At 45.8% G+C, this 15,665-nt stretch overlaps 5 non-coding genes and 1 pseudogene across 5 annotated transcripts; all 6 read left to right on the top strand.

The window, feature by feature from the left end:
* Nucleotides 1–880: 880 nt before the first annotated feature.
* LOC130306702 (U2 spliceosomal RNA) lies at nt 881–1,071 on the top strand. The gene has a single exon (XR_008856028.1). It is a non-coding gene; the product is annotated as a U2 spliceosomal RNA (small nuclear RNA).
* Nucleotides 1,072–3,164: 2,093 nt separating this feature from the next.
* On the top strand, nt 3,165–3,355 carry LOC130306701 (U2 spliceosomal RNA). Its single transcript, XR_008856027.1, has one exon. It is a non-coding gene; the product is annotated as a U2 spliceosomal RNA (small nuclear RNA).
* A 2,093-nt stretch (nt 3,356–5,448) lies between these two features.
* LOC130306700 (U2 spliceosomal RNA) lies at nt 5,449–5,639 on the top strand. The gene has a single exon (XR_008856026.1). It is a non-coding gene; the product is annotated as a U2 spliceosomal RNA (small nuclear RNA).
* Nucleotides 5,640–7,721: 2,082 nt separating this feature from the next.
* On the top strand, nt 7,722–7,912 carry LOC130306684 (U2 spliceosomal RNA). The gene has a single exon (XR_008856009.1). It is a non-coding gene; the product is annotated as a U2 spliceosomal RNA (small nuclear RNA).
* Nucleotides 7,913–9,998: 2,086 nt separating this feature from the next.
* On the top strand, nt 9,999–10,189 carry LOC130306699 (U2 spliceosomal RNA). The gene has a single exon (XR_008856025.1). It is a non-coding gene; the product is annotated as a U2 spliceosomal RNA (small nuclear RNA).
* Nucleotides 10,190–12,280: 2,091 nt separating this feature from the next.
* LOC130306716 (U2 spliceosomal RNA) lies at nt 12,281–12,413 on the top strand (annotated as a pseudogene).
* Nucleotides 12,414–15,665: the final 3,252 nt, after the last annotated feature.

Raw genomic sequence — 15,665 nt, 5'->3', positions numbered from 1 at the left:
ATATATACGCGCACACACACACATATATATAAACGTATTCTCCGTTGAGATATTGCAGCCGCTGCTGTGTCCAGGCCCAGGAGCCTTAGCACTGTGCTGTGATGTCACTCAATACCACTGACATCACTAGGTGTAAACAACATCTCTCCTTTGCTGTGTATGTGACTATGGAGCTGTTTGGTGATGTTGTCTATTATGGCCTTCATAGAAGCAACAGGAGATTGTTGCATCCATCTAGAACCCTCAGAACTACAGTGCTATGATGTCACTCACTTCCACAGGCCTTGCAGAGTGTAAACAACAACAACCCAGCTTTGTTGTGTATGTAACCATAGGGATTTGTGATGTCACCTAGAACCTTCACAGCAGCGACAGCTTTATGAGGAGCATCAGCACTGCTCTGCCTGAGCAGAACCATCACCGCCATAGGTTGTCAAATAACCCGGGTTTAACCCACACAGGTAAGTCCAATGGGGTGCAGGCATGTCCTCTATGCTTACAGCTTCCCGTGGGTGTTGGTTTGATACCGTTTGGGGACAGCCAAGGAGGCATCTGCAGGCAACAAAGGTAGGTGTGTGCTTGTGTGTGTGTTTCCTATGCAGATCCTAAGCCCAGTGTCACATGCAAGTAGGAGGAGTAAGAAGGGTTCCTGGCAAATCCGGGTTATGGATTGCATTTAAAAAGGCCCCGTGGGAGTGCAATGGGCCCCTGTCTTGCTGCTTAGCAATAATGGTATGGGTTTAGGTTCTGCTGTGTGTACTGGTGGTTGACTGCCCCCCAGCCCAGAGTGTGCATGGAAAATTGTCTGGCAGCCTCCCTGACAGCAAGCAGTGATAGTGCCCATGAAGGGCACCTTGTTGGGCCCGCCCCTTTCACGGTTATCGCTTCTCGGCCTTTTGGCTAAGATCAAGTGTAGTATCTGTTCTTATCAGTTTAATATCTGATACGTCCCCTATCTGGGGACCATATATTAAATGGATTTTTGAGAACGGGGGCCGATTTCGAAGCTTGCTTCCGTCGCCCTATGCATTGACCCGATATGGCAGTATCTTCGGGTACAGTGCACCACCCCCTTACAGGGTTAAAAAGAAAGATTCCTACTTTCATTGCTACCTGCTTGCTGGCTAGCCAGCTAGCCAGCCCTGTGGGCCTTGCTGCTGCTGCAGCCAAAAAACAAAAGGTGGTGCTGCTGCTGCTTCTGCTGCTTCTGCTTCTGCTTGTGTCTGGCCGCTGTTGGAGCGTCCAGGCACAGGACTTCTGCTGCTGCTGACTAAATGGCCTCCTTAATTGGATCATTTGAGTAGCCAGCACACCTGTGCAGGTAGGGCATGACATGATAGGCAGCTGCCTTGATAGCGGGTGGGTGCTGAATGTTCCTAATTGACAAAATAAGATTAATGCTTATGAAGAAATATAAAATCTCATCCCTTCCCCAATATCGCGCCACACCCCTACCCCTTAATTCCCTGGTTGAACTTGATGGACATATGTCTTTTTTCGACTGTACTAACTATGTAACTATGTAACATAACATGGGGGGGGGGGGGGGGTCTCCTGGCTGTTCACACAGGTGTGTCATTGCTGTACATTGACCATGCATTGCTTCTGTGGTATTGCAAAGGCAAAGACAAATGCTTCCAGCCATCCATTGCACTAATGGATTGGTCATCAGCTGGCTGTCTATGTCCCGCATCAATATAGACCAAAGTACAGAGGGTTAGGCTATGCTATTGTGCACCTACCTGATGCATCAGAAGGTGCGAGGCCCTTGCTAAATTCTGTGCACAGACTTTGAGATCTATACTTTAGACTGTATCTAAACCTGCTCCAACATGGACTGACATTCTGGCCTACTTTCAGCCGATGCGACTTGTCTGTCGCTGAACAGTCGCTTTTTATGTATTCAGCACCTATGTATAATGTTGTAAAAATGCTCTAGAAGCTAAAGTCGCAGAAATGTCACACATATTTGGCCTGCAACTTTCTGTGCGACAAATTCAGACAGGAAAAATCAGTATAAATCCTTAGAAAATTATCCCCCAGTGTCTCCATCTGCTGGCGGTATTGAATAAGCATTGCTGCACTGATGGGGTATGCATTAGACGAAAAAAAAGAAGAAAAAGAAGAATAATACGCCCAGAAAAGAGGCGAAAAGGAGAAAAACGTAAAAAAACTTGAAAAAAAAGTAAGAGGAAGAGAAGGGAAAAAAAGGTGGAAATGGGTTTAAAAGTGATTTCGGCGGAGAAATATATATATATATATATATATATATATATATATATATATATATACGCGCACACACACACATATATATAAACGTATTCTCCGTTGAGATATTGCAGCCGCTGCTGTGTCCAGGCCCAGGAGCCTTAGCACTGTGCTGTGATGTCACTCAATACCACTGACATCACTAGGTGTAAACAACATCTCTCCTTTGCTGTGTATGTGACTATGGAGCTGTTTGGTGATGTCGTCTATTATGGCCTTCATAGAAGCAACAGGAGATTGTTGCATCCATCTAGAACCCTCAGAACTACAGTGCTATGATGTCACTCACTTCCACAGGCCTTGCAGAGTGTAAACAACAACAACCCAGCTTTGTTGTGTATGTAACCATAGGGATTTGTGATGTCACCTAGAACCTTCACAGCAGCGACAGCTTTATGAGGAGCATCAGCACTGCTCTGCCTGAGCAGAACCATCACCGCCATAGGTTGTCAAATAACCCGGGTTTAACCCACACAGGTAAGTCCAATGGGGTGCAGGCATGTCCTCTATGCTTACAGCTTCCCGTGGGTGTTGGTTTGATACCGTTTGGGGACAGCCAAGGAGGCATCTGCAGGCAACAAAGGTAGGTGTGTGCTTGTGTGTGTGTTTCCTATGCAGATCCTAAGCCCAGTGTCACATGCAAGTAGGAGGAGTAAGAAGGGTTCCTGGCAAATCCGGGTTATGGATTGCATTTAAAAAGGCCCCGTGGGAGTGCAATGGGCCCCTGTCTTGCTGCTTAGCAATAATGGTATGGGTTTAGGTTCTGCTGTGTGTACTGGTGGTTGACTGCCCCCCAGCCCAGAGTGTGCATGGAAAATTGTCTGGCAGCCTCCCTGACAGCAAGCAGTGATAGTGCCCATGAAGGGCACCTTGTTGGGCCCGCCCCTTTCACGGTTATCGCTTCTCGGCCTTTTGGCTAAGATCAAGTGTAGTATCTGTTCTTATCAGTTTAATATCTGATACGTCCCCTATCTGGGGACCATATATTAAATGGATTTTTGAGAACGGGGGCCGATTTCGAAGCTTGCTTCCGTCGCCCTATGCATTGACCCGATATGGCAGTATCTTCGGGTACAGTGCACCACCCCCTTACAGGGTTAAAAAGAAAGATTCCTACTTTCATTGCTACCTGCTTGCTGGCTAGCCAGCTAGCCAGCCCTGTGGGCCTTGCTGCTGCTGCAGCCAAAAAACAAAAGGTGGTGCTGCTGCTGCTTCTGCTGCTTCTGCTTCTGCTTGTGTCTGGCCGCTGTTGGAGCGTCCAGGCACAGGACTTCTGCTGCTGCTGACTAAATGGCCTCCTTAATTGGATCATTTGAGTAGCCAGCACACCTGTGCAGGTAGGGCATGACATGATAGGCAGCTGCCTTGATAGCGGGTGGGTGCTGAATGTTCCTAATTGACAAAATAAGATTAATGCTTATGAAGAAATATAAAATCTCATCCCTTCCCCAATATCGCGCCACACCCCTACCCCTTAATTCCCTGGTTGAACTTGATGGACATATGTCTTTTTTCGACCGTACTAACTATGTAACTATGTAACATAACATGGGGGGGGGAGGGGGGGGGGGTCTCCTGGCTGTTCACACAGGTGTGTCATTGCTGTACATTGACCATGCATTGCTTCTGTGGTATTGCAAAGGCAAAGACAAATGCTTCCAGCCATCCATTGCACTAATGGATTGGTCATCAGCTGGCTGTCTATGTCCCGCATCAATATAGACCAAAGTACAGAGGGTTAGGCTATGCTATTGTGCACCTACCTGATGCATCAGAAGGTGCGAGGCCCTTGCTAAATTCTGTGCACAGACTTTGAGATCTATACTTTAGACTGTATCTAAACCTGCTCCAACATGGACTGACATTCTGGCCTACTTTCAGCCGATGCGACTTGTCTGTCGCTGAACAGTCGCTTTTTATGTATTCAGCACCTATGTATAATGTTGTAAAAATGCTCTAGAAGCTAAAGTCGCAGAAATGTCACACATATTTGGCCTGCAACTTTCTGTGCGACAAATTCAGACAGGAAAAATCAGTATAAATCCTTAGAAAATTATCCCCCAGTGTCTCCATCTGCTGGCGGTATTGAATAAGCATTGCTGCACTGATGGGGTATGCATTAGACGAAAAAAAAAGAAGAAAAAGAAGAATAATACGCCCAGAAAAGAGGCGAAAAGGAGAAAAACGTAAAAAAACGTGAAAAAAAAGTAAGAGGAAGAGAAGGGAAAAAAAGGTGGAAATGGGTTTAAAAGTGATTTCGGCGGAGAAATATATATATATATATATATATATATATATATATATATACGCGCACACACACACATATATATAAACGTATTCTCCGTTGAGATATTGCAGCCGCTGCTGTGTCCAGGCCCAGGAGCCTTAGCACTGTGCTGTGATGTCACTCAATACCACTGACATCACTAGGTGTAAACAACATCTCTCCTTTGCTGTGTATGTGACTATGGAGCTGTTTGGTGATGTCGTCTATTATGGCCTTCATAGAAGCAACAGGAGATTGTTGCATCCATCTAGAACCCTCAGAACTACAGTGCTATGATGTCACTCACTTCCACAGGCCTTGCAGAGTGTAAACAACAACAACCCAGCTTTGTTGTGTATGTAACCATAGGGATTTGTGATGTCACCTAGAACCTTCACAGCAGCGACAGCTTTATGAGGAGCATCAGCACTGCTCTGCCTGAGCAGAACCATCACCGCCATAGGTTGTCAAATAACCCGGGTTTAACCCACACAGGTAAGTCCAATGGGGTGCAGGCATGTCCTCTATGCTTACAGCTTCCCGTGGGTGTTGGTTTGATACCGTTTGGGGACAGCCAAGGAGGCATCTGCAGGCAACAAAGGTAGGTGTGTGCTTGTGTGTGTGTTTCCTATGCAGATCCTAAGCCCAGTGTCACATGCAAGTAGGAGGAGTAAGAAGGGTTCCTGGCAAATCCGGGTTATGGATTGCATTTAAAAAGGCCCCGTGGGAGTGCAATGGGCCCCTGTCTTGCTGCTTAGCAATAATGGTATGGGTTTAGGTTCTGCTGTGTGTACTGGTGGTTGACTGCCCCCCAGCCCAGAGTGTGCATGGAAAATTGTCTGGCAGCCTCCCTGACAGCAAGCAGTGATAGTGCCCATGAAGGGCACCTTGTTGGGCCCGCCCCTTTCACGGTTATCGCTTCTCGGCCTTTTGGCTAAGATCAAGTGTAGTATCTGTTCTTATCAGTTTAATATCTGATACGTCCCCTATCTGGGGACCATATATTAAATGGATTTTTGAGAACGGGGGCCGATTTCGAAGCTTGCTTCCGTCGCCCTATGCATTGACCCGATATGGCAGTATCTTCGGGTACAGTGCACCACCCCCTTACAGGGTTAAAAAGAAAGATTCCTACTTTCATTGCTACCTGCTTGCTGGCTAGCCAGCTAGCCAGCCCTGTGGGCCTTGCTGCTGCTGCAGCCAAAGAACAAAAGGTGGTGCTTCTGCTGCTTCTGCTTCTGCTTGTGTCTGGCCGCTGTTGGAGCGTCCAGGCACAGGACTTCTGCTGCTGCTGACTAAACGGCCTCCTTAATTGGATCATTTGAGTAGCCAGCACACCTGTGCAGGTAGGGCATGACATGATAGGCAGCTGCCTTGATAGCGGGTGGGTGCTGAATGTTCCTAATTGACAAAATAAGATTAATGCTTATGAAGAAATATAAAATCTCATCCCTTCCCCAATATCGCGCCACACCCCTACCCCTTAATTCCCTGGTTGAACTTGATGGACATATGTCTTTTTTCGACCGTACTAACTATGTAACTATGTAACATAACATGGGGGGGGGGGGGGGGTCTCCTGGCTGTTCACACAGGTGTGTCATTGCTGTACATTGACCATGCATTGCTTCTGTGGTATTGCAAAGGCAAAGACAAATGCTTCCAGCCATCCATTGCACTAATGGATTGGTCATCAGCTGGCTGTCTATGTCCCGCATCAATATAGACCAAAGTACAGAGGGTTAGGCTATGCTATTGTGCACCTACCTGATGCATCAGAAGGTGCGAGGCCCTTGCTAAATTCTGTGCACAGACTTTGAGATCTATACTTTAGACTGTATCTAAACCTGCTCCAACATGGACTGACATTCTGGCCTACTTTCAGCCGATGCGACTTGTCTGTCGCTGAACAGTCCCTTTTTATGTATTCAGCACCTATGTATAATGTTGTAAAAATGCTCTAGAAGCTAAAGTCGCAGAAATGTCACACATATTTGGCCTGCAACTTTCTGTGCGACAAATTCAGACAGGAAAAATCAGTATAAATCCTTAGAAAATTATCCCCCAGTGTCTCCATCTGCTGGCGGTATTGAATAAGCATTGCTGCACTGATGGGGTATGCATTAGACGAAAAAAAAGAAGAAAAAGAAGAATAATACGCCCAGAAAAGAGGCGAAAAGGAGAAAAACGTAAAAAAACGTGAAAAAAAAGTAAGAGGAAGAGAAGGGAAAAAAAGGTGGAAATGGGTTTAAAAGTGATTTCGGCGGAGAAATATATATATATATATATATATATATATATATATATATATATACGCGCACACACACACATATATATAAACGTATTCTCCGTTGAGATATTGCAGCCGCTGCTGTGTCCAGGCCCAGGAGCCTTAGCACTGTGCTGTGATGTCACTCAATACCACTGACATCACTAGGTGTAAACAACATCTCTCCTTTGCTGTGTATGTGACTATGGAGCTGTTTGGTGATGTCGTCTATTATGGCCTTCATAGAAGCAACAGGAGATTGTTGCATCCATCTAGAACCCTCAGAACTACAGTGCTATGATGTCACTCACTTCCACAGGCCTTGCAGAGTGTAAACAACAACAACCCAGCTTTGTTGTGTATGTAACCATAGGGATTTGTGATGTCACCTAGAACCTTCACAGCAGCGACAGCTTTATGAGGAGCATCAGCACTGCTCTGCCTGAGCAGAACCATCACCGCCATAGGTTGTCAAATAACCCGGGTTTAACCCACACAGGTAAGTCCAATGGGGTGCAGGCATGTCCTCTATGCTTACAGCTTCCCGTGGGTGTTGGTTTGATACCGTTTGGGGACAGCCAAGGAGGCATCTGCAGGCAACAAAGGTAGGTGTGTGCTTGTGTGTGTGTTTCCTATGCAGATCCTAAGCCCAGTGTCACATGCAAGTAGGAGGAGTAAGAAGGGTTCCTGGCAAATCCGGGTTATGGACTGCATTTAAAAAGGACCCGTGGGAGTGCAATGGGCCCCTGTCTTGCTGCTTAGCAATAATGGTATGGGTTTAGGTTCTGCTGTGTGTACTGGTGGTTGACTGCCCCCCAGCCCAGAGTGTGCATGGAAAATTGTCTGGCAGCCTCCCTGACAGCAAGCAGTGATAGTGCCCATGAAGGGCACCTTGTTGGGCCCGCCCCTTTCACGGTTATCGCTTCTCGGCCTTTTGGCTAAGATCAAGTGTAGTATCTGTTCTTATCAGTTTAATATCTGATACGTCCCCTATCTGGGGACCATATATTAAATGGATTTTTGAGAACGGGGGCCGATTTTGAAGCTTGCTTCCGTCGCCCTATGCATTGACCCGATATGGCAGTATCTTCGGGTACAGTGCACCACCCCCTTACAGGGTTAAAAAGAAAGATTCCTACTTTCATTGCTACCTGCTTGCTGGCTAGCCAGCTAGCCAGCCCTGTGGGCCTTGCTGCTGCTGCAGCCAAAAAACAAAAGGTGGTGCTGCTGCTGCTTCTGCTGCTTCTGCTTCTGCTTGTGTCTGGCCGCTGTTGGAGCGTCCAGGCACAGGACTTCTGCTGCTGCTGACTAAATGGCCTCCTTAATTGGATCATTTGAGTAGCCAGCACACCTGTGCAGGTAGGGCATGACATGATAGGCAGCTGCCTTGATAGCGGGTGGGTGCTGAATGTTCCTAATTGACAAAATAAGATTAATGCTTATGAAGAAATATAAAATCTCATCCCTTCCCCAATATCGCGCCACACCCCTACCCCTTAATTCCCTGGTTGAACTTGATGGACATATGTCTTTTTTCGACCGTACTAACTATGTAACTATGTAACATAACATGGGGGGGGGGGTCTCCTGGCTGTTCACACAGGTGTGTCATTGCTGTACATTGACCATGCATTGCTTCTGTGGTATTGCAAAGGCAAAGACAAATGCTTCCAGCCATCCATTGCACTAATGGATTGGTCATCAGCTGGCTGTCTATGTCCCGCATCAATATAGACCAAAGTACAGAGGGTTAGGCTATGCTATTGTGCACCTACCTGATGCATCAGAAGGTGCGAGGCCCTTGCTAAATTCTGTGCACAGACTTTGAGATCTATACTTTAGACTGTATCTAAACCTGCTCCAACATGGACTGACATTCTGGCCTACTTTCAGCCGATGCGACTTGTCTGTCGCTGAACAGTCGCTTTTTATGTATTCAGCACCTATGTATAATGTTGTAAAAATGCTCTAGAAGCTAAAGTCGCAGAAATGTCACACATATTTGGCCTGCAACTTTCTGTGCGACAAATTCAGACAGGAAAAATCAGTATAAATCCTTAGAAAATTATCCCCCAGTGTCTCCATCTGCTGGCGGTATTGAATAAGCATTGCTGCACTGATGGGGTATGCATTAGACGAAAAAAAAGAAGAAAAAGAAGAATAATACGCCCAGAAAAGAGGCGAAAAGGAGAAAAACGTAAAAAAACTTGAAAAAAAAGTAAGAGGAAGAGAAGGGAAAAAAAGGTGGAAATGGGTTTAAAAGTGATTTCGGCGGAGAAATATATATATATATATATATATATATATATATATATATATATACGCGCACACACACACATATATATAAACGTATTCTCCGTTGAGATATTGCAGCCGCTGCTGTGTCCAGGCCCAGGAGCCTTAGCACTGTGCTGTGATGTCACTCAATACCACTGACATCACTAGGTGTAAACAACATCTCTCCTTTGCTGTGTATGTGACTATGGAGCTGTTTGGTGATGTCGTCTATTATGGCCTTCATAGAAGCAACAGGAGATTGTTGCATCCATCTAGAACCCTCAGAACTACAGTGCTATGATGTCACTCACTTCCACAGGCCTTGCAGAGTGTAAACAACAACAACCCAGCTTTGTTGTGTATGTAACCATAGGGATTTGTGATGTCACCTAGAACCTTCACAGCAGCGACAGCTTTATGAGGAGCATCAGCACTGCTCTGCCTGAGCAGAACCATCACCGCCATAGGTTGTCAAATAACCCGGGTTTAACCCACACAGGTAAGTCCAATGGGGTGCAGGCATGTCCTCTATGCTTACAGCTTCCCGTGGGTGTTGGTTTGATACCGTTTGGGGACAGCCAAGGAGGCATCTGCAGGCAACAAAGGTAGGTGTGTGCTTGTGTGTGTGTTTCCTATGCAGATCCTAAGCCCAGTGTCACATGCAAGTAGGAGGAGTAAGAAGGGTTCCTGGCAAATCCGGGTTATGGATTGCATTTAAAAAGGCCCCGTGGGAGTGCAATGGGCCCCTGTCTTGCTGCTTAGCAATAATGGTATGGGTTTAGGTTCTGCTGTGTGTACTGGTGGTTGACTGCCCCCCAGCCCAGAGTGTGCATGGAAAATTGTCTGGCAGCCTCCCTGACAGCAAGCAGTGATAGTGCCCATGAAGGGCACCTTGTTGGGCCCGCCCCTTTCACGGTTATCGCTTCTCGGCCTTTTGGCTAAGATCAAGTGTAGTATCTGTTCTTATCAGTTTAATATCTGATACGTCCCCTATCTGGGGACCATATATTAAATGGATTTTTGAGAACGGGGGCCGATTTCGAAGCTTGCTTCCGTCGCCCTATGCATTGACCCGATATGGCAGTATCTTCGGGTACAGTGCACCACCCCTTACAGGGTTAAAAAGAAAGATTCCTACTTTCATTGCTACCTGCTTGCTGGCTAGCCAGCTAGCCAGCCCTGTGGGCCTTGCTGCTGCTGCAGCCAAAAAACAAAAGGTGGTGCTGCTGCTGCTTCTGCTGCTTCTGCTTCTGCTTGTGTCTGGCCGCTGTTGGAGCGTCCAGGCACAGGACTTCTGCTGCTGCTGACTAAACGGCCTCCTTAATTGGATCATTTGAGTAGCCAGCACACCTGTGCAGGTAGGGCATGACATGATAGGCAGCTGCCTTGATAGCGGGTGGGTGCTGAATGTTCCTAATTGACAAAATAAGATTAATGCTTATGAAGAAATATAAAATCTCATCCCTTCCCCAATATCGCGCCACACCCCTACCCCTTAATTCCCTGGTTGAACTTGATGGACATATGTCTTTTTTCGACCGTACTAACTATGTAACTCTGTAACATAACATGGGGGGGGGGTGGTCTCCTGGCTGTTCACACAGGTGTGTCATTGCTGTACATTGACCATGCATTGCTTCTGTGGTATTGCAAAGGCAAAGACAAATGCTTCCAGCCATCCATTGCACTAATGGATTGGTCATCAGCTGGCTGTCTATGTCCCGCATCAATATAGACCAAAGTACAGAGGGTTAGGCTATGCTATTGTGCACCTACCTGATGCATCAGAAGGTGCGAGGCCCTTGCTAAATTCTGTGCACAGACTTTGAGATCTATACTTTAGACTGTATCTAAACCTGCTCCAACATGGACTGACATTCTGGCCTACTTTCAGCCGATGCGACTTGTCTGTCGCTGAACAGTCGCTTTTTATGTATTCAGCACCTATGTATAATGTTGTAAAAATGCTCTAGAAGCTAAAGTCGCAGAAATGTCACACATATTTGGCCTGCAGCTTTCTGTGCGACAAATTCAGACAGGAAAAATCAGTATAAATCCTTAGAAAATTATCCCCCAGTGTCTCCATCTGCTGGCGGTATTGAATAAGCATTGCTGCACTGATGGGGTATGCATTAGACGAAAAAAAAGAAGAAAAAGAAGAATAATACGCCCAGAAAAGAGGCGAAAAGGAGAAAAACGTAAAAAAACGTGAAAAAAAAGTAAGAGGAAGAGAAGGGAAAAAAAGGTGGAAATGGGTTTAAAAGTGATTTCGGCGGAGAAATATATATATATATATATATATATATATATATATATATATATATATACGCGCACACACACACATATATATAAACGTATTCTCCGTTGAGATATTGCAGCCGCTGCTGTGTCCAGGCCCAGGAGCCTTAGCACTGTGCTGTGATGTCACTCAATACCACTGACATCACTAGGTGTAAACAACATCTCTCCTTTGATGTGTATGTGACTATGGAGCTGTTTGGTGATGTCGTCTATTATGGCCTTCATAGAAGCAACAGGAGATTGTTGCATCCATCTAGAACCCTCAGAACTACAGTGCTATGATGTCACTCACTTCCACAGGCCTTGCAGAGTGTAAACAACAACAACCCAGCTTTGTTGTGTATGTAACCATAGGGATTTGTGATGTCACCTAGAACCTTCACAGCAGCGACAGCTTTATGAGGAGCATCAGCACTGCTCTGCCTGAGCAGAACCATCACCGCCATAGGTTGTCAAATAACCCGGGTTTAACCCACACAGGTAAGTCCAATGGGGTGCAGGCATGTCCTCTATGCTTACAGCTTCCCGTGGGTGTTGGTTTGATACCGTTTGGGGACAGCCAAGGAGGCATCTGCAGGCAACAAAGGTAGGTGTGTGCTTGTGTGTGTGTTTCCTATGCAGATCCTAAGCCCAGTGTCACATGCAAGTAGGAGGAGTAAGAAGGGTTCCTGGCAAATCCGGGTTATGGATTGCATTTAAAAAGGCCCCGTGGGAGTGCAATGGGCCCCTGTCTTGCTGCTTAGCAATAATGGTATGGGTTTAGGTTCTGCTGTGTGTACTGGTGGTTGACTGCCCCCCAGCCCAGAGTGTGCATGGAAAATTGTCTGGCAGCCTCCCTGACAGCAAGCAGTGATAGTGCCCATGAAGGGCACCTTGTTGGGCCCGCCCCTTTCACGGTTATCGCTTCTCGGCCTTTTGGCTAAGATCAAGTGTAGTAATACAGGAGATCTGGTCAGAAGGTACTCGGGTACCCCTCTCCTCGGCCTTGTGGGATCGCCCAGGTTTATTGCCTGGGCTTCACCCACTTGTTGCTATTGGGGAGAGGGCCTAGTCCCAGGGTAACGAGTAGCGATCGCCTCTCAAGACCTTCGGGTGGAGAGAGGTTAGAACCATGGATGATGATCCGGATCCAGGTTCTGTGCCGGCATACGCAAGGATCAAAAACACCGTGAGAGTCATTCTCACGGATGATACCAAAAGGGCGGACGATTTGAAATTCGTAGTAGAGGACGTGCTCGGAGGAGTTTTCGGAATACAGAAGGGCGAGATATTGGCAATCCAGGACTACCCGAAGCGTAAAATTTTTGATGTGACGTTCACACAAAATGGCATCCACAGAGATTTTGTTACCAGAGCTGCTGCGAGTAAAGACAAAAAGCTTCAGGGTGTCCGGATTATTGAGCACGTTCTAGACGATATTAAGCTGGTGGTAGTAAAGATGTATTCCCCTTTCGCCAACCTACACGATGTTGAGTTGTTTTTACAAGTCTATTTTAGTAAGGTTGAGTGCAGAGGAAAAATCATGAACAGCTGTGGCATCTGGACATCTAAGTGGAGATTTCAGGTTACATGCAAAAAAGATGACAGATTGCCAGGGGGAATACAACTACCACCAGCTCGTTTTAAAATAAATAATATGTGTGGCGACCTCTTTTATGCGGGGATGCCAAGCTACTGCAGGAAGTGTCACAGATATGGACACACAAAAGAAAACTGTGAAAGTACATGCAAAAAATGTGGTAGCACACAGCACGAGACAGAGAAATGCACAAGAGGAGGGAGGTGCAATTTCTGTCAACAATTCGGTCACCTTTTCTCCTCTTGTCCCCACAGACATAGGACGGAGCAGCAGTGGCAACCCTGGAGGCAGCAAGGACAGCAACCGGGACACCAGCCGAGGCAAGCAGAGCCAGTGATTACCCCCCCACAAGAGGTAAGCGGTGAGATGGAGAAGGAGAAAGACCCCCCTCAGGCAAAAGGAGGGGACCCTAAAGAGCAGAGGATGGCCAAAAAACGTGCAAGTGGTGAAAAAACTGGCCCCCAGGAGCATGCTGGGTTAAGAGAGGAGCGGACGGCGGCCGAATCCGCTCCTCAGCAACCTCTGGCTCAGGGTCCCCCTGAGAGCGATGATCCGGGTGGAGAGGTGAAGGTTAAAAGGCGGAGGGGCTCCAGAAGACTCTATTCGGAGGCGGTCCAGGGGGAGCCGATGGAAGTACCTGCGGATGCAGGGAACCCAAGTGACGTTCCTCCACAGGTCCCCATAGGGGATACCCCCCCTCCTCCCTGCCAGGAGGAGGTTTCAGGGGTGACCGTCTCTGAGGTACCAGAGACGGAACTAAGTGAACACCCGACCCCTATGGAGGGGCAAGAGGTGGAAGAACCCAATGAGTCTGGAGCCCTGATTGCCAGGATGCCCGAGAACAACTATGCCTCAATCATGATGGAGGAGGGGGGTCGGCTGAGTGATGGTGCCTCCTCTCCTGCTTCCTCTATGCGTACAGTTGAGTCAGATTTTGGGGGGTATGAGGCTTCGGAGGGGGAATCAGAGGTGTAAGACGTTTTCTTGTACATTCCCATGGCTGAGTTGTCCGGTCTGTCCTTGAACGTGAGAAGTGTGAGCGCCAGAGTAAGAAGGGTTGCCCTATTTAATTACTTGTCGGTTTTTGCTGCTTCCGTCCTTTTCCTGCAGGAATGTGGCATCCCGCACAGATTAAATTATAAAGAATATGAAGATGATTGGGTGCACGGTCCATCAGTCTGGTCTGGATCAAATGAGTCCAGATCAGCAGGGGTCGCCATACTTTTTAAAGGGAACGTTTTAATTGAGAGTTTTAACGAAATTTTACCAGGCAGAATTTTATTGGTCAGCGCTTTTATTAATGGTATTAAATGGCAGTTTTTAAATTTTTATGGTTCTCCTGATAAGAATGAAAGAATAAAAATGTTGGAGATTTTATCCCTTTTTATTAACAATTCTAGTCCTCTTGTTTTATCAGGTGATTTTAATTGTATTTTAAGGGGAGAACGCCGTTTTTCGAACGCAGTGAGTAGGAACTATGATAAGACGTCTTTTATGTTAAAAAACTTGATTTTAGATTTTAATCTCACTGATGTTTTTAAAAAATGTAATTTTAACGTACCAGAGGAAGACGGTGTTACCTGGAGCAATGCAAGCTGTAGCTCCAGGATAGATTTTATTTTTTGTTCTTATCAAGTACTGCCTTTTAACTGTGATCTTTTTACCAATGTTTTTTCTGACCATAAATTATTGTATTTTAAAGTTAAAAGTGATTTTAAAAGGAGAACTGGTAGGAATGCCTGGAAGTTAAACGTGTCCCTTTTAGAAGATCCGCAGGTTTTATCAGATTTTATCACCTTTTACAAGGAATGCAGACGAGTAAAAGACCCCAACACTCCCACCAGTATCTGGTGGGAAAAAATGAAACTAAAAATAAAAGAATTTTTTATCCGTGTTGGGGTTAGGAAAGCTAAAGAAAAACGTGAATTTTATAATATCCTAAATACTCGTCTGCAAACCCTGTACAAATTCAGAGCACATGGGATGGAGGTGGAGAAGGAGGTACATGATCTTAAAAAAGAAATAACTAAGTGCCTGGAGCAGAAAGGAAAAGAAATTATCTTTAGGTCTCGAATACAGCATCTTGAGGAAAACGAGACCTGCTCCAGGTATTTTTTTAAGAAAATACATGAAAATAGAAGGTTAATAGAAAACATTGAAGGAGTGAATGATGTACAGGGTATTTTAAAAAAGGTGCAAGAGTTTTATGCGGATCTTTTTAATGTAAAACACATTGATGAATGTTTTATGAATGACTCGTTAAAGGAGATCACCAATTTTTTAGATCCTGTCTCACAGTCTTTTTTATTGCAGAATATTTCAGAGCAGGAGATTTTAGAGACCGTCAAGAGTTTTAAAACAGGTAAAGTGCCTGGGCCGGATGGTATACCCATTGAATTTTATGTTACTTTTTATGGTATTTTAAAAGAAGATTTGTTCTCCCTTTTTACGGAAGTCTTTAAGTCTAAAATCCTCCCAGGCTCATGGAAGAAGGGTGATGTCTCCCTGCTATTCAAAAAGGGAGACCGGTCGGAACTCAAAAACTGGAGACCAATCACCCTTCTGAACTGCGACTATAAAATAATGGCGAAACTGTGTGCTAACCGCTTAAAGAACGTAATCCATAAAATAATTCATACAAACCAAGTCTGTGGGGTGACTGGGAGGAGTTTATGGGAGAACCTAAACCTTTTAAAGGATGTAAT

This window comes from Hyla sarda, unplaced genomic scaffold (genome assembly GCF_029499605.1).
Source record: "Hyla sarda isolate aHylSar1 unplaced genomic scaffold, aHylSar1.hap1 scaffold_1388, whole genome shotgun sequence".
Lineage (NCBI taxonomy): Eukaryota > Metazoa > Chordata > Amphibia > Anura > Hylidae > Hyla > Hyla sarda.
The sequence above is the reverse complement of the archived record's forward strand: the minus strand, read 5'-3'. Positions and strand labels throughout refer to the sequence as shown.